This window comes from Apodemus sylvaticus, chromosome 16 (genome assembly GCF_947179515.1).
Source record: "Apodemus sylvaticus chromosome 16, mApoSyl1.1, whole genome shotgun sequence".
Lineage (NCBI taxonomy): Eukaryota > Metazoa > Chordata > Mammalia > Rodentia > Muridae > Apodemus > Apodemus sylvaticus.
Genome location: NC_067487.1, coordinates 36,300,640 through 36,324,458, shown reverse-complemented (window position 1 = coordinate 36,324,458; position 23,819 = coordinate 36,300,640). Strand labels below are relative to the sequence as shown.

At 41.6% G+C, this 23,819-nt stretch overlaps 1 protein-coding gene across 1 annotated transcript in view; it reads left to right on the top strand.

Annotated features, from left to right (window-relative positions):
* The first annotated feature begins 23,520 nt into the window (after nt 1-23,520).
* Nucleotides 23,521-23,819, top strand: part of Lifr (LIF receptor subunit alpha) — a 70,854-nt gene continuing 70,555 nt past the window's right edge. Inside the window, exon 1 of the mRNA XM_052160140.1 lies at nt 23,521-23,780. The gene's annotated coding sequence lies outside the window, so the exon portion shown is untranslated. The remainder of the gene's footprint in view (nt 23,781-23,819) is intronic.

Here is a 23,819-nt window from a genome sequence, read left to right as displayed (position 1 = left end):
ATGCATAAACAGTACCTTTCCAAGGTGTTTGCTCTTGGTACATAGCAACAGACCAAAGAGAAAAAAATGAAAACGACACCTATGCTTGCGGAAGTGGAGAGAAAGAAGTAAGTGCCTTCCCCACTGGCCTTCATGTCTCCGACTGCCTGAGTAAAGATTTATAATGTTGCAAACGTCTGCTCACGCAGAAAAGTGTTTCCAGCCTTGGACAAAGTAACAACCTGCTTTATTCATGCATTCTGTCAACAAGTTCTGAGATGCTTGGAGCTGGGAAGAGGGAAACCAAGAAGTGATCCTTGCCCACAAGAGAGATGTAAACAGATACTCTTAGCAGAGCGTGATAAGCACTTTATTAGAAGTGGGGCCAGAACCCTGAGCAAACTCAGACAAGTGAAATGACTGTGCTTGCTGGCAACAGGACAACCTAGTGTGAACAAAACAGAAGGAGGGAGATACGGTGGCATTTCAAACTCGGGGAACTTGAGAGGGTAATTATATTATCATTGCTATTTACAATAGCAATAATAATCTTCTGCATCTCCGCGATAGGTTTAGGTTCTCCACCCCTAATCAAAACCAAGGTTGGTCCCGCGGCTAGCCTAGGACTGAAAAAAAAAAAAAAAAAACAAAACAGATTGCTTAAAAGAGTTTTGTGCATTTCCCAGCAAAACCTTAAAGTCTAGGGTGGCATTCCAATGTTACTCTCTGCTAAGGGAGCAATCCATTTCAGACAGAGGTAGCTCAGTTTTGCTCCAAGGATAAAGACTCTGAAGTGAGGCTAAGGCAAGCCTGCAGGAAATGTGTAAATAATACAGGAGGAATAAACGCATACTGTTGAAGCCACATGAGAGATGGGGATCGTTGTTATAGCAGCGTGCCTCGAGGAAGCAGACTAAAGGAGACACAGTAAGAACAGAGGCCTAAAGCAAGGGCAGGGTAGAGCGTGGCTGAATGCAGTAAGAAGTCTGGTTGTGGGCCAGGGAATAGATTTGGTGCGTAGTGAATAGGCAGTTAGATATAAACCAGTCTGTTAAAGAACCTTAAAGAAACAGTAGACGACAGACCCAGCTGAGGAAGAAGCCGAAGAGTGGATTCCCTCACCACAGCAGAGGCAGGGGCAGACATTGGAGGAACACATTACTGAAGAGTGATCTAGAAGGAAAACCCACGGAAACGTTGCCTGAGAGGCCGAGAATTTGGAACAAGACCAAGAGCCAGCAGTGGAAACACTCAAAGGAAGCACCATGGAATTAGGAAGAAGAGGTGTGGGGAGGTCCTCTAGTGAGGGAAAGAAAGCAGACTATCAGCTCCAATGATGTCGACGGTAGACTCCAGTGGGTTTGTGCCTATTTATAACTGCAGAGTTGCTTGTGAATTTCAAAGTTGAGTTTCCCATAAATGGGGAAACAAAGGCGCACTGCTTTAATTTACAGGAATTGCCTAATTCCAAACAGAGTAATGAAAAGGCTTTAAAAGTAAAATCTTTTCTGGAACTCTCGCCTACCTGGAAGAACCGGCTTTGTAGATTCACCTCACCTGAGCTTTCCATTAATACTATTAAATTTCAACAGCCTACAACTAGTTAGCATAATATTAAAGATATTTACATAGAATTCCTAGGGCTTTTTAAAGAACACCCATTGGAATGCTTGGTTTTGTTTGTTTGTTTGACTGTTTAAAAGTGTTAGTAACTGAAAGTTACAGTTTGTGATGAGATATTCTACTGGGGATTTCTCTCATAGCCACACTTTCATGAAGATAGCATTGTGACTGTAACAAAGAGGCTTCCCTGACTGGGGCAGCTCACATTGTTGGGGTATGTCGAGACGCTGTGTGTATCCACTGGAAACAGAGATAGCACGTGGATAACAAGCTTAGTTTTCCTTTTCTCCATAGCAGGACCAGGGCCTTTTGTACTGGTTTATACACCCCAGCTCTAGAGAAAATATAACACGTAACTGGCCCTGCACTTATCTTACCATTGGGTCTGTCCTCTTGCTTTATCAAAATTCTCATGAGGCCAGTTATATTTCTCTTCAAACTATTTGCTGTTCCTTCCTGGCATACCCTTTTCTGTAAATAAATATATCCACATGCATCTATCTAGTGCATCAAATATGAGGTCCATCTGACCTAATTTGGCCAATGTAAGGTGGCTGTAGGAAACCTTTGCCATTTTGGAATAGACAGCTCGAAAGCCAACCATTGGCTACCTGTTCCTTTTATCTTCTGCTCTAAACCGAGTTTGGGTTTTTTTGTTGTGTTTTCATCCAGAATTCTGGCACATCTAGCAATGGAAATAAGAATGCCTAAGAAAGAATCACTGAAAATTATTGATTATTAATATTTTGAGCCAGTTGTTGCCACAACAAGAACAATGTGTTAGCCGACATTGGCTAGTACACACAGCCTCTGAATTACCTGAGATGTTTACATTCTGTTTCAGATTTCTAAATGATGAAATGTTCTTTCTTTACACTAGGACAGCATCGTGACTAGCTTTAACTGTTTCTTGGTTGTAACTTTAATTTTTTTTATAACTTTACATTTAATGGTGGTTCTTAAAGGGAGGGAGTCATTGGGGGACGGGAAGGTAGACCTGTTTAGAGAAGGATACCTGGGGTGCCAGCCAGGAGAAATTCTTGGCCCTGAATCTTTTTCAGGGAAGCAAAGATCAGCAAATACTCACAAGCTAGCTGTACCAGCCAAGCTCTCTCTCTGTCACTTCATGGAGTCCTATTTATACCCTCCAAATATGACTGTGTCCTCCGCCACCGCGTGCCTTGCCTCAGGATGGCTCTCACCTCAGTAGCACATGCATCCAATCAGCCTGAGTCTGTGTAAACAGCAAGAAACTGCAGTGCATCACCAGAAGTTTTTTGGTGCGTTTCTCTCTACGGAGTCCCAACAAACGCTGTTCAACTATGCAATGTAAGGCAAACCAATGCATGGGTGTTGTTAGTAAAGACTCCTTCATCACATGTCCTTTCACATGCTTGCTTTAGCAGAACATCCTCTTTCCTGTGAAATGTCCTTTCTCGTATTTGCCTCAGGAAAACACCATCCAACCGACTTTCCAAAGAACCCTTAAGTTTCCCCCTCACTTCGCATAGTCTAGAGACATCTGGGAGAAAAAACCTCCATTGAGAAATTACTTACATCAAAGTGTCCTATGGTCATGTCTGTTGGGGATTACCTTTGTTATTAATAGATATGGCAGGGTTCAGCCCTTTGTGGGCAGCATCATCCCTAGGCTGGTGGTCCTGATCTGTGTAAGGAGGCTGGCTGAATACATGCTGACCATCAAGCCAATCAAGAAATATCATTTTCCATCATTCTTGCTGTACCTCTTAGTTAAGAGAGTTCTTTGGTCAGAGGTAATGCGATGTAGACTAGTAAACAGCCCAGTCTCTAAGTCCTGTCCTGAGTTTCCTCAATGCTACCTCTAAGCTGAAATAAACCCTTTCCTCCCTAAGTTGCTTTTGTCAAGAGTGTTTATTCATAGCAACAGAATTAAACTAAATCAGACACTTTAAGGTAAAGTAAAAGAAAAGGAGTAAATATACTACATATAAAGAGTATGTATACACACACACACACACACAAACACACACACACACGCGCGCGCGCGCGCACACACACACACACACACACACACACACACACACACACACACGGGCGTGCACACACACACACACACACACACACACACAGCAATGATGGCTAAAGTCCTCATACAAGAGAGGCCAGGCAGGCAGGCAGGCAGGCATCACACACACTTCCTGGACAGTCTGAGGACAGGGAGAGTGGTTATGTAGGCAAGTGATTTGTACTACGAAGTACTAGGAAGGTGTGATCAAAGGAAGTCTGAGAAGTTGTGCAGGAAATGACCAGGGGCTTAGGAGCAGGGAAGTAAGACAGAGTAAAGTCATCCAGCTGAAATCAGGGCCTCACTTACCGCTGAATCTATAAATAGTCAAAAGATGGTGGCTTCAAGCATCTCTTAGAGCCACATTCTTATTCTATGAGTCTAGTCCTCTGTAGACGTTCCTATGATGAGCAAGATGGCATTGTGGTGACCAATTTAGGAATCCTAAACAAGGTCTCACTGTTTTGGCTCAGACCAAAAGCAGTCTTGACCAAATCACTGAGGTGAGGGATGCTCTATATATCGGCAAGAACTGGGCCACATGCTCACTGTAGACACAGAAGTGTGGTTATGAGGTATGTGAGTAACAATGATGTGGTATACTCTTCAGTTTGAATGGAAGCTTCCAAATCTATTAGAAACACTCTCCAAATTCATGAGATAGTTGGAGGCAGTTGAAATGTTTAGAAAGTAATCAGGGTAAGAAGAGGCCATGAGGATAGTTTGCCCTGGAGGCACCGTTGGCTTTATAAGAGGGAACCAAGCTGGCAGGTTGACTCTCGCACGGTGGGTGCTTTGTGCACGCTATGATGCAGGACGAAGGCCTCGCTGATTCCATTCATTATCTTGGACTTTCCGGTCTCCAGCATTACAAGTCTAGTAAACTCTTACTCCTCTAATCATTCTGTTCTCTCAGTTCCCCAATCTTGAGTATTCTGTCATGGCAACAGAAAGTACCTCATGTTCTTGTTATAGATTTGGTGGCACACCTTCTATCTAGATCAACCGAAAATGAAGCTCATATGCCATTTTTTTTCCAAGAAAGATTCCTCCTAAGATAAAAATTTAAAAGTTATTCCAAATTACTTGAAGTAAGAGAATGATCTCACCTGCATGTTTTCAGGACTGACCACGAATTTGGTACAGGATAACCAATTTGTGTGCTTTTTCCTAGAAAGACCATTTCTCCTGCTCTCAGCATTCCTTAGTTTACTATAGTTCTTTGGATGGGGCTGAGGCCTTGTGGGCTTACCCCATCCACTTTGGCAACACATGCGAGTAATGTTATACAGACTGAGCACATTATAGCTAGGAATATATGCATGTATGTATGTATGTATGTATTTATATGTGTATATGTGTATGTATATATATGTGTGTTTATATATATATGTATATGTATATGTATATGTATATATGTATATATGTGTACATGTATATATATGTGTGTATATGTATATATATATGTATATGTATATGTGTATATGTATATATGTGTATATATGTGTATTTGAATATGTATATATATTTATGTATGTGTACATATATATGGATATATATATATTTAATTAATAGCCAGGCAGTGGTGGCATACGCCTTTAATCCCAGCACTTGGGAGGCAGAGGCAGGCGGATTTCTGAGTTTGAGGTCAGCCTGGTCTACAGAGTGAGTTCCAGGACAGCCAGGACTACACAGGGAAACCCTGTCTCAAAAAAAAAAAAAAAAAAAAAAAAAAAAAAGAAAGAAAGAAAGAAAGAAAGAAAGAAAGAAAGAAAAAAGGAAAGAAAAAAGCAAAGTGATAAATAAAGCCATGAATTTGAAAAAGACCAAGGAAGGACATATGAGAGGGTTTAGAGAGAAGAAAAGGGAAGAGAGAACTGATGTAATTGTATTATAATCTCAAAAAAGAAACAAAGTGAGTTTAATGACAGCCAGAGGCACGTGAGACTCTGCCTAAGACTCAGAGAAAGAGAAACCTTTGTACATTGTTTTGATAGGAACATAAATTAGTACAGCTCTCTTGGAAAACTGTGATTTCCTCCTTTTAAATCTAAGTATAATAGCTGCCTTTGTTTGTTGGTGTTCAGAAGATAAAGTGGAACACAATTGTGGTTTATTTAGTTATATGTTAAATCCTCCTTAGCTGTGGTTGGAGCTTAATTTTCAACATATGAATGTCCAGAAAAATAACTCTGGTATATATAGTCCATACACAACTTGTGTGACCATGCACATCAAAAAAATACTTTGCCTTTTCCTACTTCTCCCTCTGTAAGGTTGATATGATCACAAGCATTTATCTCATGTTCAGGTCAGTGAAGAAAGCATTACAGAGTGATTTGGTTAGGATTTCTATTGTTGCAATTAAACACTATGACCAAAAAGCAAATTGGGGATTGTAGACCATCAAGGGAGCCAGAACAGAAATTCGAACGGGGCAGGAACCTGGAGGCAGGAGCTGATACAGAAGCCATAGAGGGATGCTGCTTACTGGTTTGCTTTCCTGGCTTGCTCAGCCTGCTTTTTTAACCCCCAGGCCCACCAGTCTAGGGATGGCAGCACCCACAACGGGCTGAACCTTCCCCCACCAATCATTAATTCAGAAAATGCCCTTATAGGCCTGCCTGCATCTTAGGGAGGCATTTTCTTAGTTGAGGTTCCCTCCTCTCAGTTGACTTTAACTTGTGTCAAGTTAACATAAAACTGTCTGGCATAGAGGGAACTAAGAGGTCAGACAATTCTGTCCTGTTCTTCCCCAGTCTATTGGCTCTGTAGAAGCAAGAAAAGATTACTACCAACATGCACTAGAAACTTTTCAGAGATGCGAGGGGGCCATCAATGGTAACTCTTTCTGTCATTTGCATGCTTGCTTTAGCTTGGAAAAAAAAAAAACTTCTAGAAGGCAGAATTAGAAGAAAGAAAGAGGAAGGTGAGAGCTGTCTGGATACCATAGCCAGATGTCCACCAGCAAAAAACACAATAGTCTTTTCAACTGGTATTTTTGAATCCTTTGAGCTTTTCAGAAAACTCTCATAACCTTGAGTATCTGTTTATATCATCAGTGTCATCTGTTCAAATCATCGATTCCCCTGACAGCTTCAGTTTTACCTCAGACAAATGCATGGAAGTTCCCCTATGGTTTTGCTTATGGAAGTGCTTCGGGGCTCTATCCAGAGATCCATCTCAAGTTAAAGACTGAGTTGTCAGAGTTCTGTTTTACCAATTTGCACAAGTGTAAGCTTGAGCTACATCTGGATTTTACTTCAAATCCCTCCCCCAACAGGAACACAGGAAAATGTCAGGTAGAAATGGTTGTGTTATTGGTTACTTGATGTTTCTTATCAGAGACAGCTAACCATTGAATCCAGGTAAGTCTCTCTCAACAGGACGGGTGTTGCGGTACTTACCAAAGGAGCTGTCTGATGTTACATCAATGTGTTAAAAATGACGGCCAACCTGGACACCCAGCCTCCTTCACTGGAGGCTGCGCTGTTTGTCACTCTTGGCACTTACAGCTGTTTGCTTACTGAATGGTGTCCTGTTTCTATGCTCCAAGTGCTGGCTCACATTACAGTTGAGTGGAAGCAAGAACACTCAAGCAAGCCCTGCATCGGAAAATATGGCTGATGCAATTTCAGTCTTCTTTGTAGACAGAGCACAGGAAGGTACAGCGTATCTGCCCTTCCCCAGGCTTTGGCAGAAGGCAGTAGTAAAGATAGGGATATAGACCCATCCTATTAGAACTAGAGATTGTGGGACCCTTGCCACATGGGAGAAGCCGTGTGGGAGAAGCCGTGTGGAGGCACTGCTCTGCTCTGCGTAAAAGAGGAGGCTGGAGGCTGGTGTGCCAACCAAGAGGGAGTGCAGCAAGACGGCAGAGGTTATCAACAACTGTGCAGGATGGCATAGGTAAGCAACATTCCAATACATGAAATCAGCATGAGGAACTCTAGATAACTCTAGGCCAATGAATGTCTAGGTACATAGAGTATATGTGGCTATGGAGTGGTGGGAAGGAGTTAGGTAGTCAGCCTCATGAGCAAAATTGTGTGTGTGTGTGTACTATATATAAATATATAGTATGTATATATAATATACACATACAATATGTAATATTACATATATGTATATATATATGTATATATATGCCTGTTATATATATTATATATAAAGATAAATATATATAAATATATATAAATTATATATTATATATAAAATGTCATAATGCAAGCTAGTGAGACTTGCAGCAGGTTAAGGCACTTGTGCCCAACCCAGGACCCACACAGTAGAAGGAGAAAACTGACTCCTGAAAGTTGTCCTCAAACATTCACCTATTTCCTCTAGCATACAGGTACTGCTCCCTTCACAAGTAAATAAATGTATAATAATAATAATAATAGTTTTAATACCATAATAAAACCCACTGTCTTGTACTTAAAATTTTTTATTTTTATTTTTAAAGAGGTCATTGAGCTCAGCAGTAGAGTACTTGTCTGGCTAGCACAAAGCCTCAGGTAAAACACACGCACACATTCACACACACATACTAATAACAGCAGTGACAATAATAATAATAATAAACCTTTAATGACAATAAAAACTTTTCTAAAAATTAAAAAGTATAATCTGTGAAATTCATGACATTATCTGATAAGAATGTAATACCTTATCTTGGACACTGAACTTACAGGGGCTTAAAAGAACTGTAAAGCAATAGATAGATAGATAGATAGATAGATAGATAGATAGATAGATAGGGAATTTTAAAAAGCTGTAAAAATGAAAGGACAGTTGTTAATTCTTCAGGCAATCCTTACAATATGTCTGGGCTAGAGGCAGGAGAGGGGCGCTGTGCTCATCCACTGCCTCCTGCATGCCTGTCAGGCCTGAGCTGGCACATAGAGCTTACCCATTCATTTATTCAAGTTTTCATCGAGTTCCTTAGCCAGGGGGAAGCAGAAAGAACAAGTCATAGGTTGTTATGGGAATGGTCAGAGATAATGGTGGTGGTGACACAGGCCAGTAAGGTTGTGACACTCACAACCTTAGGCTTAAAAGTCTATTCCTAAAGTAGAGGGGAGGAAGCAGGCTCAGAGAGGAAGCTGACAGGGTAGCACAGCTGAGAGACCAGGGTGTGGGTGTGTGCCCCAAATCTCTTCCCCTTTCATGTTCCTCAGAACTTTTGTGTCCATTGAAGTGAAAACCCAGTACCATAGAGATAGGATCAGGTCAGAGAGATGACAAACGGGACTTAGTCAAGCTCCCTTCAGTTCTGCTCTGAATGTTTGGGGGAAAGTGATGCACCAGGCCCCTCAAATCATCCAAACCGAGCTTAAACCTTGTCCTAAGGACATGGCTTGGCCTCGAACCTGGAACAGGATGAGCCTGCAGTTGGATGGCATGTTTAAGTAGAGATGATATGTGAGAGGCATGGAGCACACTACATTTCCTAGCTTCATATACTGACCCATCTCATGGGCTTAAAATTATTTTTTGAAGTAGTGAAAATATATAGACTTTTTACTGATCATCTTTACTTAAACAGCAATAAAATAGGAACTATCTTTGTAGAATTTACACTGCCTTAGGCATTATAAACAATCCAGAGATAGATTTAAACTACCCAGAATATGTATATGTATATGTGTATATGTGTATATGTGTACGTGTGCATGTGCATGTATATGTATATATATATTTAAGTTCTGTGTCATTTTATATAAGAGATTTAGGATTCTATAGGGGGTCTGGGAACCAATTCCTCTTAGATACCAAGAAATGAAGGTCTACATTTTTGTTGGGCGTATATATCAAAGACAGAAAGACACGGGCTGTCTTGATAAGATGAAAAATGAAAACTAAATTATTACAGGCAATAATAAAACAATGTATATAGATGCTATGAAAATGAGGGTTTGAATAGGTTCAAAAATAAAAGGCAGCTACAGAGTTTGGGATAGGAAGGGCTATCACAGGGTAGAGATGGGCATAGCTGAAGCTGAGTGAAATGTAAGCTTAGGAGAATGATGGACGTTCATGGGTAGGTAGGTTGTAGAAATTACTATGTGTGTTGGGGTAGTGGTGAGGATATAAGGCCTATGCTGAGAATTAGGAAGATGTGAGTTCAAATCTCCCTCTGCCAAACAAAATGAAACAGAATGTGTCCCCTGGCAGCTCAGAGCCTGAACTTCACATCACAGGAAACGCAGGCTGTTAAGCGGGTTAAGTCTACTCATTCAAGTACGGATTGACTAAGTGCTTTTGTTAGTGTAGGACTCTGGAGAAAACAAAAGAGAAAGGCTCTTGTCCTGTTGGTCCTTCAGCAGGATTTGACTGAGGAAGAGCACAGCAAAAGAAGGAGCACTTGATTCTAAACATGACAAAGGCCTGGGGGATCTGGGAGGAATTTCTGAGGCCAGTAGTTTGGAGTCAGGACAAAGAATAGGGAGGTGGATTCCAGGAAATGCAACAGCTTGATGGAATCCCGCGCAGGATGAGGAAGGAGTTCAGAATGTGTGGGGAAAGAGAGATGTAATAGTCGCTGGTAGTGACATGCAGTTCTAACCCCACAGCTGTGAAGACAGAAAGAAGGGGACTCCTGAGACCGTCTTAGCAGAATCAGTTAGACCCTGTCTCAAACATGAGGTGGCAAGTCAGGAAGGAAGATGGCTGTTGGAACTGTGTGAAGCAGAGTTGGGGGAGGCTAGAGGAACCGGCAGTGCTCTGAGGTAACCAGGACTCAGTCTGGATTGCTTTAAGATAAGGGGCAGGCTGGAGAATGGAGGGGAGTGGTCAAAAGTATTGGGTAAGCATGACAATATAGGTTGATTTGTGAATTTACATTTCCATGTCCGCACATGAATTCATTTGCATATGCAAAGGATAGGGCGGAGGACTAGGGAGGAACTTCTGTAATGTTTGAGATTATTTCAGTCTAACTATTGAATGGATGAAGCTATCAACAGAAACTTATACTTAGCACACCTTGAAAAATAAGAAGTCTAATACTAGTTCCCTTTGCATTTGTTTAGGTAGGTCTCCATTCTAGAAACAATAGCTAGTATTGGCAGAAGGCTGACTGTGCACTGGAGTGTGGTCTAAGTGCTATGCAAATGGCATAGTCCCTCACTTAATTGTCATCACAATGACCCAGAGATGTAAAGCTTAGCATTATCCTCAGTTTTTTGATGGGGAATAGATACTAGAAAGTCTTCTGGTCTCCTGACCTGGAATCACCCAGTTAGGAAGCAGAATCAAGATTTATCCTTGAGCACAGATTCCAGCTCAAAAATTCTCAATGACTCCTTTTCCAAAACAAGGTCACCAATAACACAAACATCTGGCTAGTCTGAATGGATAAATCAATTGTGCATTACACATTAATCTCTCGTGAGTTGGTCTGTATGACTCCATTCTCTAGGGCTCCATTCTCTTCCAATGAACTAATAAAATAATCCAAACTGCAAAGCCAGCTGTTGTTCAAGGGCTAGACCACAAGGAGGTTGGTGGGAGAAGAGGTTAGGAAGGAAGCAGAAGCTAAACTGTGCAGATCTTTGTAGTGCGTAGACATACTGAATTGTGTCCTAATGCAAAAAGTAGACCTGCTTAGAAGGTGATGCTGAGGGGTACTTTAATAATGATTATTGAGTACAGATAAGAGTCTTACATAGATGTTTGAATAATTTATTCTCTTTAATAACAGGAAAAGATAAGATAAGGGAGGCTTAAGCTATAGCAATAAAATAATGTGTTAGTAAATAAAACAATGTTTTGTTTATGATAGACTACAGACACGGAATTGAACTTGGTCTGAAGTATTCTTGGGCAATGCCTTGCAAGCACAGGGTGAGTGACTTTGACCTTGTCAAAGGCTTTGTCTCCCTTTTGAGATGTTAAAAGTTTCAGGAAAAGAAATAACACTAAAGGAAATCTTAATGTTGTGTACAGCCCCAAACTTTCCAGAGTTGTTTCATCCTGACATTTTTTCCTACCTAATACTAACAAATCATTGTAACATTCCCACTCATACATTAAAATTATATCATAATGTAATAATACTGTGCTTCAAAATTCATGATATGTCATATTTGACCCTGGATTGTATATAACTCAACTCTTAGGGCAAAAGAAAGGGGGTATTGGAGCATATTATTTATTTGTTTCTTGAGAACGTTCCTCACCTCATGGCAACTGGCTGTGGATATAGCCAGTAGGCTCTGAATCTGATCACTGATTGACTATCAATATTGAATGTTTATCCTTTGAAGATCATGTCCTAGTCTGAACCCATTTTCTGAAGTGACTTGAATTTGAACAACTTAGTAGACACACAGGATCTATAGATGTGGTCCATTCAGAAAGGACCAGAGCTCATTCATTTAAAGTTTCCAATTCTTAGGTCACAGTGTGATGCATAAAAGATAATTTAATTAAATATCTTTTGAGTGAATTATTAAAAGTATAACTGCATAGATAATTGTGGTAATCATGTGTCTTCATGAAAAAGTTAATTATAAGACAAAGAAGATGTTATGCCAAATCAAGATAAATTTTAAGGAAAACAATTTCTAAGACATAAACAAAATTCCTTCTGACAAAATTTGTTCTGACAAGATTTAACAAGTTAGGTCTATTTTGGTCCAAATTATACATACTGAAGGAAATAGCATCTTTTGGCTGAAATGGGCAATGTTATTGAGTAATTTTGTCCTTCAAGAACTTGGATAAGTCAGTGAGAATTAGGCTAGTCACTTAATCTCCTTGTTTTCTTGTCCCCTGGACTAAGAAATCTCTAGGGTTGTTTTCAGTTTGCAAGTGTCTGTGAATCTATTCATTTATAAATATGATGCTTTGTGCTTTTCAAAAAATTTCCACATTGGAAAACTGCATAATCTTCATTATAAAACCAGGTCTCCGTCCAGATTGAAAGGCCCCAAGAAAGCACAGAATTCCAGAGTGTTTTGCAAGAATATCTTCACTCATTAAAGAATGTTCCTGAGAGAAAACAAGAGCCCTGTGAACAGATTTCCCCACAGAACAGCTGTGAAAGGGCCCTTCATTGAGGTCAGGAATCTTAGCAACAACAGCACTCAGGGTAAGCATGTGGGCAACTAACTATAGGAGTTGGTAACATGGACAGACCTTTATATAACTAACATTATACCTTTCGTAATCTCTAGGTATATAACCAGGCTCCAGCGCTTTTTTGTAGGCTTATGAGGGGTAGTCAGTGCTCTTAGTATTGACTTAGACTAATTCGTTTGATACCAACTATTCTTATTACCCTAATCTTAAAGGTGAGCATGTGTCATTTTCTTAGAGTTCTAGACCTATTAAATGATGGAGTCAATTTTGAATATAAATGGTTTGGGTCTAGACTCTTTCCTTTCAATCATTCCTCAGGGTGTCATCTAGGACTGGAAAAAATTGGGACCCAAGACAAGCTGACACATTGAGTAGCTGGTATGTGCTATGAGATTAGGGACTAAGGGAGATTAAAAGCACTGATGCGATGCTGATCTTACATACCCAACCAAGGAGTCCCTCTGGGTAGAATGTAATGGGGACTTGAATAGAAGCAGAGGCAAAAGAGGAAAGTAGCATTTGAACTAATCTTAAGGAATAGGATTTTGCTAAGTAAAGTAGGAGGAAAGAGTCTCAGGTTGGAATGTGGAATTTAGGGTGTGCTAATCAGCTTGCCTGCCCAGATTATAAGACAAGCATTAGGTGGATAGTATATGGCTATTGGAAGGTTCTGAGTGCTGTGCTATTACACAACACAGACTTCTGCTGTCCTGGGGGCCATAAGGAACCACTTGGCTTTGACCATCGGGTATTACTCTGAAGATAGAATATCAGACAGTAGGCTAAGTGAGAGGAATGAGAAATTAAACCAGGATAGCTCCAGTGACAAATTCAAAAAGTGGCAGTGTGGCAGATGCCATGATATGGGTGCCAAGAGTTCCCCTTCAAGAATAATGGCCTTACTATTCAAGCCACTGGGAAGGCTGCCAGCAAAGATCCCTCAGCTGTCAACTCCCTTTACCCAAGGCCACGCCTTCGTCCTCCGAGGGTTCTGCTGGATGATTGATTACTGTTTGGGGTATGGAGGACTCTGCTTTCATCACAACCCAGGACAGCTCTAGGGGTCATCCCAGCTGTAAAACTCAAGACTCTGCCGGTTGCCGATGACCTTTCTTTGCCAGATCTTGTCTCATCCCTTTCTCCATGACAAACTCTACTGGGAACATTTCTAAAAAAAAATAAAATAAAATAAAATAAAACCTCTTCAAAAGCTTCTGCCTGGGAGACTATGCCTTGAGAAATCCCATCTGCCCGCAAAAGGCTATAGCATGTACCACAGCAACTAAAGCCCAGGTGAGCAGTCATCTAGGCTGGGATGCAGCAAGCGAAGGGCAGGCTTAAATAGTGATGGTGCTCCGCTTAAATAGTGATGGTGCTCCGCTTAAATAGTGATGGTGCTCCTCTTCGGATGCTCATCAAAACCAGCGAGATCTCTCACCCAAATGACTGCAACAGGCAATGGTTTCTTTTACTCACCCTTCCATTCCATTTGGCATAGACAGACCAGGAGGATTTATCTTTCCAACACCCCTATTATGTACAGAGAAAATTAAAAGTCCTAGAGGCTGACAATGTTCTACCTAATCTGCTCCCCAGATATCCTTCAAGCTCCTCGTGCCTGGTAGGCTCCAGCCAGGCTCTTCTGCCTGGTCTAGAACACACTCAGCACATGCTTGCTTACACCCCAGATATTCCCATGACTGCGACTCTCATGCCCTATATCCCTCTCTGCCCCAAACTGTCCCACTTGAAACAGCAAGCCTGCCATTATTCCTCAAGTAGACTTAATTTTCTTCTCCCAAAATGCTTGTTTTGAGTTGATAATGATCTGTCATTTGTCTTTGTGTTTATATGTTGTCTGTGTCTCTCTTTAGAACACAAGGTCGTAAGTGACAGAACCATGTGAACCCCTTAGCTCTCGTTTCCCTGATCAGGCACACATTGAGTTCATGAAACTCAATGAAAGGCTGGGACATAGGAAGAGTGTGTTTTCAGTAGGAGATGTGATTCCAACTCTGAACATGTTGAGTCTAAACAGTCTTTATTGCAATCAGAAAGAGCAGATATTTACAAGACAGTTACCAGTTCTGTTTCCTTGGTAAAGACGGAGAGGGGTAAAGTTCCTGTCTTAGTCAGGGTTTTACTGCTGTGAACAGACACCATGACCAATGTAAGTTTTATAAAAAACAACATTTAATTGGGACTGGCTTACAGGTTCAGAGGTTTAGTCCATTGTCATCAGGCTGAAGCATATCAGCATCCAGGCAGGCATGGTGCAGGAGGAGCTGAGAGTTCTACATCTTTAACCAAAGGAAGCCAGGAACAGACTGGGCATGCTCAAGCATCTAGGAGGAAGATCTCCAAGTCCACCCCCACAGTGACACACTTCCTCCAACAAAGCCTCAACTTCTAAAAGTGCCACTCCCTGGGATGAGCATATACAAACCATCACAGTTCCTTAAGAGTGAGTGAACTGTGGAATATGTAGGAGATAGTGCCTCCTAACTGCCATTGCTGGCTTCTCCTTTTGAAAAGCATTTTGAATTCAAAAAAAAAAAAAAAAAAAAAAGAGTATTTTTTTGATAAAACAAATGCTAGTATAGGCAGGATTAATAAAAGGAAAATTAATGACTAATCAAAACACAATGGCTAAAAGCTTGGTGGCATAGGTGCAGGCCTCTAATCCCAGCACTTAGGAGGAAGAGGCAGGCAGATCTCTGAGTTTGAGGCTAGCCTGATCTACAGAGCAAGTTCCAGGTCAGCTAATATTACACAGAAAAATCCTGTCTTGAACAATGACAACAAAAACCAAAAATCAAAACAACACAAAAACCAAGGCCTAAAGGAGGAAGGAGAGAAGAATCAGAAAGGACTCCTTGTCTCCTCTAAGTGCAGTCTGGAGGATCAGGCCGGATCATCTCCAAGGAGCCAAATGATGACCCCACAGTTTAGCTCTTCACTCCTCTCCTCCGCTCTCCTCTGCTCTGAGCTGACTAAATTATGGGGACGACTCTTTCCAGAGGAACCCTATGACAGGTGGTTCACCAGTCAATGTTGGAATTTCTTCATCCACAGATCCAGTGCCTCCTACTCTGGGCACCATTCTTTCAGATCAAGGGATAGTTTGCCACAGGTGATCAATAGTCTTTTCAATTTCCCCAGTGATTTCACCATTGTGGCTTGGAATTAGCCAAGGTCAGAGTATTTACAGTATGGAAATCGGTCAGTGCTGCAAGTCAAGGATATCTCGCCTTGGAGACCTTGTGTCCTAGCACATCACTTACTGGTTACATGACCACTCTGAAGGCTTGGTGGACGTGGTGGCTTGAATGAGAATGGTCTGCAATGGAAGTAGAGTCTCGGTCTGTTTTATTTATTGTCATGTGGATAGCATCAACAAAGTCAATGAATTTGTTGAATTTAGAAGTCTGATGACGATGCCACATTTTATCCTTTGTGGTTCCACATGAACATTATCATTTCTTCCTTTTGTGTCATATGAAGACGTTGCCTGTGCCCATCACAGTTTCTTGTAGTTGGATACTGACCTTCCCTAGCCTTTCCTTATAGCCATGTAGCCTTTGAGGTCTTTCTATTCTTTTAAAATAGCTCTCCACTCCACACTAAGAGAATACTGGTAGGGCTTTATTCTTCAACTGAAATTCTTTTTAATTTCTAAAAGTGAGCAAACCTGTAATATTTCAATACTCAGCAAAACCTGAGTATTGAAAACCCAGTGAACCATAAAGGCAAACAACCCTAGTGTCATTCTGTCAGACTCCCTGCTGCTAAATCACTTCCTGTGAAATTCATACAGAGAACAAATTAGTTCACTAAGCCCAGTGACGCATCAAGGGATGCTCCTGGCTTTAGCAGATTTTGCATATAAAGTATGAAGATGTTTTCAAGTTGAAAACAAGAAAACCTTGGGTTCCACCAAAGGTGCATAACATTGTGAGAGTTCCAGTCATGGGTGGGGGATGGGAAAGGTCCTACAGAGAAACAATGCTGAGCTCAAAGAAACAGCAGCTCATCTATGGTAACATTTAGTAATATCTGAGCCAGGGTGAGGGGGACAGGTCAGTCTGTAAAGTATTTGCCATGCATATGTAGGGACTTCCGTCAGACTCCTAGCACTCACATAGCAACAACAACAATAATAAAACTCCCCAAATTATAACAATTGAGCCTAGTGGTATATATTTGTAATCCTAGATCCTAAGAAAGCAAGACAGGAGGATTCCTGGGACTCATTGGTTAGCCGGTGTGGTCCCATTGCCAACCATAGTGAGAGACCTGGCTTCAAAAAGTATAGTGGACAAGATGACACCCAAGGGTGACCTCTGTCCTTTGCACAATGTGCATGAGCCACAAACACATATGCACACTGAGCACACTGTGCACACTGAGCTACACACACACACACACACACACACACACACACGTAAGCACTCTGCATACACTCATGCATGTACATACGCATGCAGAGGAGAAAGTAGGCTGGGCAGCAACCTTCATCCTTCTCGGCATCCCAACTGCAGATGCAGTGTGACAGCTGCCTCACTCTCCTGCCGCCATAATTTCCCTACCACTAAGGACTATACCCCCAGAGTGTGAGCTAAAACAACCCTTTTCTTCCTAAGGCTGCTCTACCTCAACAATGAGGCTAGTAACCAACTCATGGACTAGACAGAAACAAAGGAATTCTGAGCACATCCTTTGGAAACCGCAAAGCTAGAACCCAACTACGTCAGAGCTTTAGCTGAACAGGGAGCTCCTTGACAGAGTTTGGAGAACCTAGACAGGTTAGGAGGAATGAGTAGCCGGTCATAACAGCCACAACCCTACCTCCTGGGGTAGAGTCCAGAAGGCATTGGGAGAGTAAGTTGGAGGCCCAAATACAGTGGTTTGGGTGGTTATGTGGCCTTGGGCAAGTTACTGAACATTTTCACCTTTGTAAAAAAAAAAAAAAAAAATAGAAATAAACACCCACACCCATCCAGACCACCACCACCAGCAACAACCATAAAGCCCAAATAAACAAAACCCAAAAAGAGATGATATCTGTTCCTACAAGTGAGTCCAGAGCTATAGGGTGGAATTGGTACCTAAAAGGCTCCAAGTGCCTGGTAAATATACATCATCATTACTGCTATTGAGTGTTTGTTATTATTATCCATGACTAAGGAACCCGAGACCTACTTTTAGCCATGTCTTCGAAATCACTGTAGATAGCAATGATGTCGGAATTCTACTGCTGTGTGTAAATCTTTCTCGATCTATTTCTTTGAGCTCTTGACTATTTATTCATCTGTAGGAAGAGAACAGTGACTCTGGCAAAAACCATGACAAAAAGAGAATACCAGGTTACTAAGCCATGAATGTGACCTCTCACCCTGAGGACACCTACGAAGCTGTTTTTCTTTCCTAAATTAAAGCCACTGAGGTTAGATGTGAGGATTCTAATGGCGCTCATTGCCGCAGTCAGGCCTGGTCCGAAATTTGAGCATAAGATTTGGTGATTAAACAAAGTATTTTGAGCATGTCAGAGAAAAGAAATACCAAGCTACAGACTTTTCCTCCGAGAGTAGTGACCTCAGTTACCTTTCGTGCCAGTGGGAAAACCAACCAGGCAAATGTCCCTGTTTACCACAGCTGTCATAGTGATGGCCACTTTTGTTTTCCGATAGGGGACCAGGCAGCGTACTAGATTAGGTATCTGAAGAAATCCCGAGGGACAGTCTTGCTATTTAAATTAATTATTTAACTCAGTCCTATTTTCCAGCCACCCAGTGTTTCAGTGACCTTGAGTCATGCCTGTTGGCAAATGTGTAACCATTGAAAGTCTTCACAGTCAGAAACTGCAACAAAAGCTCACTTTCTTACTGTTGTTTTTGGTTTTGCAGAATAGTGAGGCCTGTAAATGAAGTGTATTAGTTAGAATAATATATCCAGGGATTTAAGGAATTTGGGTCAGGTTTTATATCAACCCCCGCTACCTTTTGCTGGACCTCAGCTCAATCCTTTAATCTTCTGGCTTCTTGCTCCATCTGTAAGAGAGATGCCTCTGGCAAGGCACTAAGTGCAGTAGCTGTAGGAATAAATTAAATAATGGACTTAATATAACCACCGAGAATGGAGCAAATTGCTCTTTTGTGGGATGCATTAGCTCAACTGAGAATATTAGCACAGGACTCTGAGAGTGTGATTGATGGAAGAAGTAAGAAAGCATCCATTTTCATTCTGTGCTGTGCCCTGAAATGACATTGGGAACAGATAAATACGAAGGGGGGGTGGTGGTGGTGGAGAAAGGCAGGGCAGAGAAGTGTCTGGTGAGGAGGAAGAGGGCTATAGGGAAGAGAGGGAAGATGTGAGTAAAGAGTGAGACAGGTATGGAGACAGCAGAAGAGGAGGGGGGAGGGGAAGAGGAGGAGGGAGAAGAGGAGGAGGGGGAGGAGGAAGAGGAGGAGGGGAAGAGGAGGAAGAAGAGGAGGAGGAGGATGACGACAAGGAGAAGAAAGAAAGGAAGGAAGGAAGGAAGGAAGGAAGGAAGGAAGGAAGGAAGAAAGAAAGAAAGAAAGAAAGAAAGAAAGAAAGAAAGAAAGAAAGAAAGAAAGTAAGAAAGAAAGTAAGAAAGAAAGAAAGAAAGAAGAAAGAAAGAAAGGAGGAAAGAAAGAAAGGAAACAGGCAGCTGTAGAAGCAGGTAGGAAATCAAGCTTGCTAAGAACAGGAAGGATGTGAAATAATACACCAATCAGACCAGAGCTCACTGGAACCCTGGAGGAAAGGAAGACGGGATGAGGAAAGACAGGAAGGGTTTATTCCCCAAGGTTATCCCTGCCTTCCTTGGCTTGCTACTTTCCCCCAATGAATCTTAAGTCCAGACTTCTGGCTCAGGAACTCAGCTTTAACAACCCGAGGCAGTTAACTTTCCCCAGTTTAAATGCTTGACCTACTAGACTGGTCTCTGGGTGCCCGGGGGGGATAGCAAACAGTACAGGGAAGTGTAGGGAGAATATTCTGTAGGGATCTCAGCCATACCCACTCAGGCCGCGTGCTCCCTCGGGCTTTGCCCTCTGCGCACAGCTGGCTGTTCTAACCACTCCACCTCCGCACAGCTGGCTGTTTTAACCACTCCACCTAGCACCTCCGTGCTCAGATGGTGCGTTTATCTAATAGGAAAATGGTGCTGAGGTTCATAGCATATAATCACTTGTGTGTGATGCAACTATGCCATGCATCTTTACAAAAGGACACTGACACAGTGAACACTAAAGGCAATGCATTGTGGGTGGAGAAAAGCACCTGGCCAAGGAAACTATAGCAAAATTGACTTGGTGACGAGTGACTTACAGCAATTCAATCACTTGAGTGTTTTCCCCCACAACCCTCCAAACTGCTTTTAGTTACTCCCATTTCAGAGAAGGAAGCAGGGCAAAGCCATCTGATGCCACATTTGGTTGGGTTTCAGTGGCCAGTGAGAAAAAAAACCAGCTGACTTTCAACAATAGCGATTTCAAGCAATTTACCAAAATGTGTGTGTGTGTGTGTGTGTGTGTGTGTGTTCTGCTTGTATAAAACATTGGCTCAAAATTCTGGGTTAGGTCTTCTTACCTTAGATTTTTGTATATTCCTCATATAAATATGCTTTTGACCAGGTTCCTTACAGAGTCTGGCCCAGGAATAACTTTCTCCTAAATGAGACTATGATTTCTTTTACCAGAGAGTGAGAGTTACGGGAACTCCCACTTCCCCTACTTCATGGTTATAGGGAAGCTTGGAGTTTAATTTTGTATTTACATCCTATTATTAGCCTCAACCAGGTGGCTTATAATTATTGTTATTGTTATTATTATTATTTGGATACTTTTTAATGTTTGTCTTTCTATGTAAATTCCTTTTTGGAAGAAAGCACAGTACAAGTAGTCAAAGGACAAACAAAATGCAGTTCAGCCAGTGCCGTGTTAGAGATGTATTGAGTTACGAACATATTCAATATATTTTATATGACACCCCTGAAATCATTTTCTCTGAAAGAGAATATATTTGAGACAGGATTCTGGGAAGATACTTTGTTTCATGGCATTTATCACTTTTTAAAACAAAAACAAAAACAAACAAAAACAAAAACATGTCCCTTAAATAGCATTCCAAACCACTTTGGGGAAAGAATATCAAATCTACAGCAAACGAGCTGATTGCTCTCATATGTCTTCTTACAGGGATCTAAATTAAAGTTCTGAATCTTGTCCAAAACTGTGCTGTGAAATAAACCAATTTAAAAATCTACATTCATCCATCAGACTGAAAATGAGGAGTGGTTTCAGCCATGTCAGCCGTTTGCCAGTGGATAATTTGTAGATTCTTATCTGGTTCCAACCTTTTCTTCCAGGAATACAGCATACCTTCCTTGTCTTGCTGATGGACAAGCTCTATACATATGATGAGGTCATTCTTGTCAAGAGCAGCTGTCGGGAGGGCCAAGATGCAGAGATTCAAAAACAAACCTCCCGCCATCTCAGTTTTGCTGCTGGTTTTTGTTCTGAGAAGGACAAAGCCTTTTAATCCCAGAATGTTTATTATGGGTTATAATCATGATTTAAAAATAAATTCCTATAGGGAAGAATGGAGGAGGAGGAGGAAGAGGAGGAGGGGGAGGAAGAAGAGGGAGAGGAAGAAAAGGAAGAGGAGGGGGAGGAAGAGGAGAAGGGGAGGAAGAGGAGGAGATGGGGGAGGAGGAGGGGGAGGAGGAAGAGGAGGGGAAAAGAGGAAGAGGAGGAGGGGGAGGAGAAGGATGGGGGAGGAGGAGGAATAAGTAAAACAAAAAGGCAGGGAGACTAGACAATTGCTGGGCATAAGAGAGTGAGTCTTCACCACAAAGTAAAGGAATGAGAAGAGACCATTGAAGGTTACACTTCCGGATCTCACTGCCTCATGCCTATTCCATCAGCTTGCCAAATAGCTGACACTTTTACCTCTAATTACATGATTTATTATCTCGAAGGATGTCATTGTTTATCTGACGGACATTTATGAAGATGTGTCAGGCTCTTCGTATTATGCAATTCAAATGGCAAACAAACATTATAGCATCTCATGAAAATGCAATTTGTAGATATTATATAGAGTGTTATTTAAAAACACACTGGCTCCAGAAGAGGGAGACAAAAATGGGGTTCATCCCCGGGCACCTGGAATTGAGCAGTAACTCCTTTCAGAATCCATACTAGCTAATTTACATTTTTTTTTACACAACAGATAAAAATAATTTACTCTGGCCATCACTGATCGCAGCTTCTTAGCAAATGCCTTCACATGAGTTATGGACTGGTCCCATCCACTATAGTTTTTAAAAGCAGTTATTTTATAACAAATAATATCTATTTTGGGTAAATATGAAACCCATACTTTCTTGTGGAGAAGTGTGCATACTGCAACTCCTCTAACCATTCCACAGTATAACGAAGGTATTAGGGAACTCAGCAAGTTGTGACGAATTGCCAAGCTCTTTCCTATGCAACGGGCACACGTGAAGTGGATTTATCTGTGATACACAAGCTCCCAGGTAGCTTTTCTCTGTCCTCATACAAGACAACCTAGGCAATGTGTTTATACGATCATGTGCTTTGTACAGTTTGTGAACGTAAGGTAACGTAGCCACTATGGCTGAGACAGGGGTCTCTTTCCAGCTGCACAGCCTTGTTGTTGCAGCCAGTACTAAGTGGTGCTGGACCTGTTGGATAGTCTCCTTTGTTTTGTGTTGTTTTCTCTCTTAAGAGGGCCACCCAAACTGCATAAATTTCAGGCCCCAGGAAACTTGCATCTGTTCCTACATGTGGGAACAGAACCCAGTTCACAGGTGTGTTATGAGGATTAAATAGTAAATGCATGTCAAGAAAGCAAGGCCAATGAGGTCAGTCTTCTAAAATCAACAATCATGTTGTTGTCTTGTTTGAGGTTTAATTTTTTTTTTCCATGCCGAAGGATGATAGGTCCTTGGCAACAAGGCTGTGCCGTGATTTTCATGGACTCTAGATATGTTTGAGTCTTTTGAGTTATTAAACATTAAACATTCTTATTTTGTTTACCCTAGGTAAAAGACAGCAATATTAATCTATATTCAAACACTTGAATCTATTTTTCTTTCTTCTGACTTGAAAACAAATGAAAATACTTTTGTTGGCTCCTAAAAGTTCTATGAGCCACAGGTGCTGTGTCTAATAGAAAAGACAGAATTCTCCAACATGAATAATAAGTTTCTCAACCTTGGGAAAGAATGGGGATAAAGAAAAAGCAATATGGTCCAACTTAAATGGGGGAGGGTTCGGTACACAGTCATTTGGACGGCAGGAGGCACTTCGTGTTCAAAATATGCACTTTAATGGGGTTGGTCACTCAGATACACTTAGTGACTTTATTTTGAAAGATAGTATTAAGAATTTATTTTCCAGGCAGTATATTTTCAGGTGTCTTGTTGCCCATTTTGGAGTTACATTATGAACGGGGGATATTTATTTTAGAAAATAAGCTTCATCCTGCCAATCTGCAAATTGCTGTAGATTCTAAAAAGTCTAGAATTTCGGTCAAAGGTCTCTTCACAAACTCCTTGGCCTTGGCGCACCAGATAAATCACATCTGAAAACAAACAAGCGGCCCTCCACGGAAGGTGTGTCAGTACAGCCATGTGACTGCGTGTCAGTGGCTCTGTCTGGCACATTTCTGAACTTTGCAAAATTAATTGTGCTAAAGAGAACACCATCAAACGCGTCCGGCAAGGAGCGTAAACATCTTCAAACCACGACTCTGCGCCATAAAACACTCCTACCAATTTCATTTGGTGCATTACTCCGGAGGAACACCGAGGCCAAGTGAAACTGCGGAAATGGGAACAATGCACAGAGGAAAAAAATCTCACCCCATTAAGGGATCCGTTTCTTCTCTGCACAAATAAGCCCACCACGCCTCGGAGACACGACTAGATGGCTCCAGGATGTTCTCAGATGCCCCCGCAGGCCCTCAGGAGCTGAGAGGTCCCCTCACCAAGAAAGTAGGTGTCTGAGTAGGAGCTGAGTGGCAGCACCTCGGC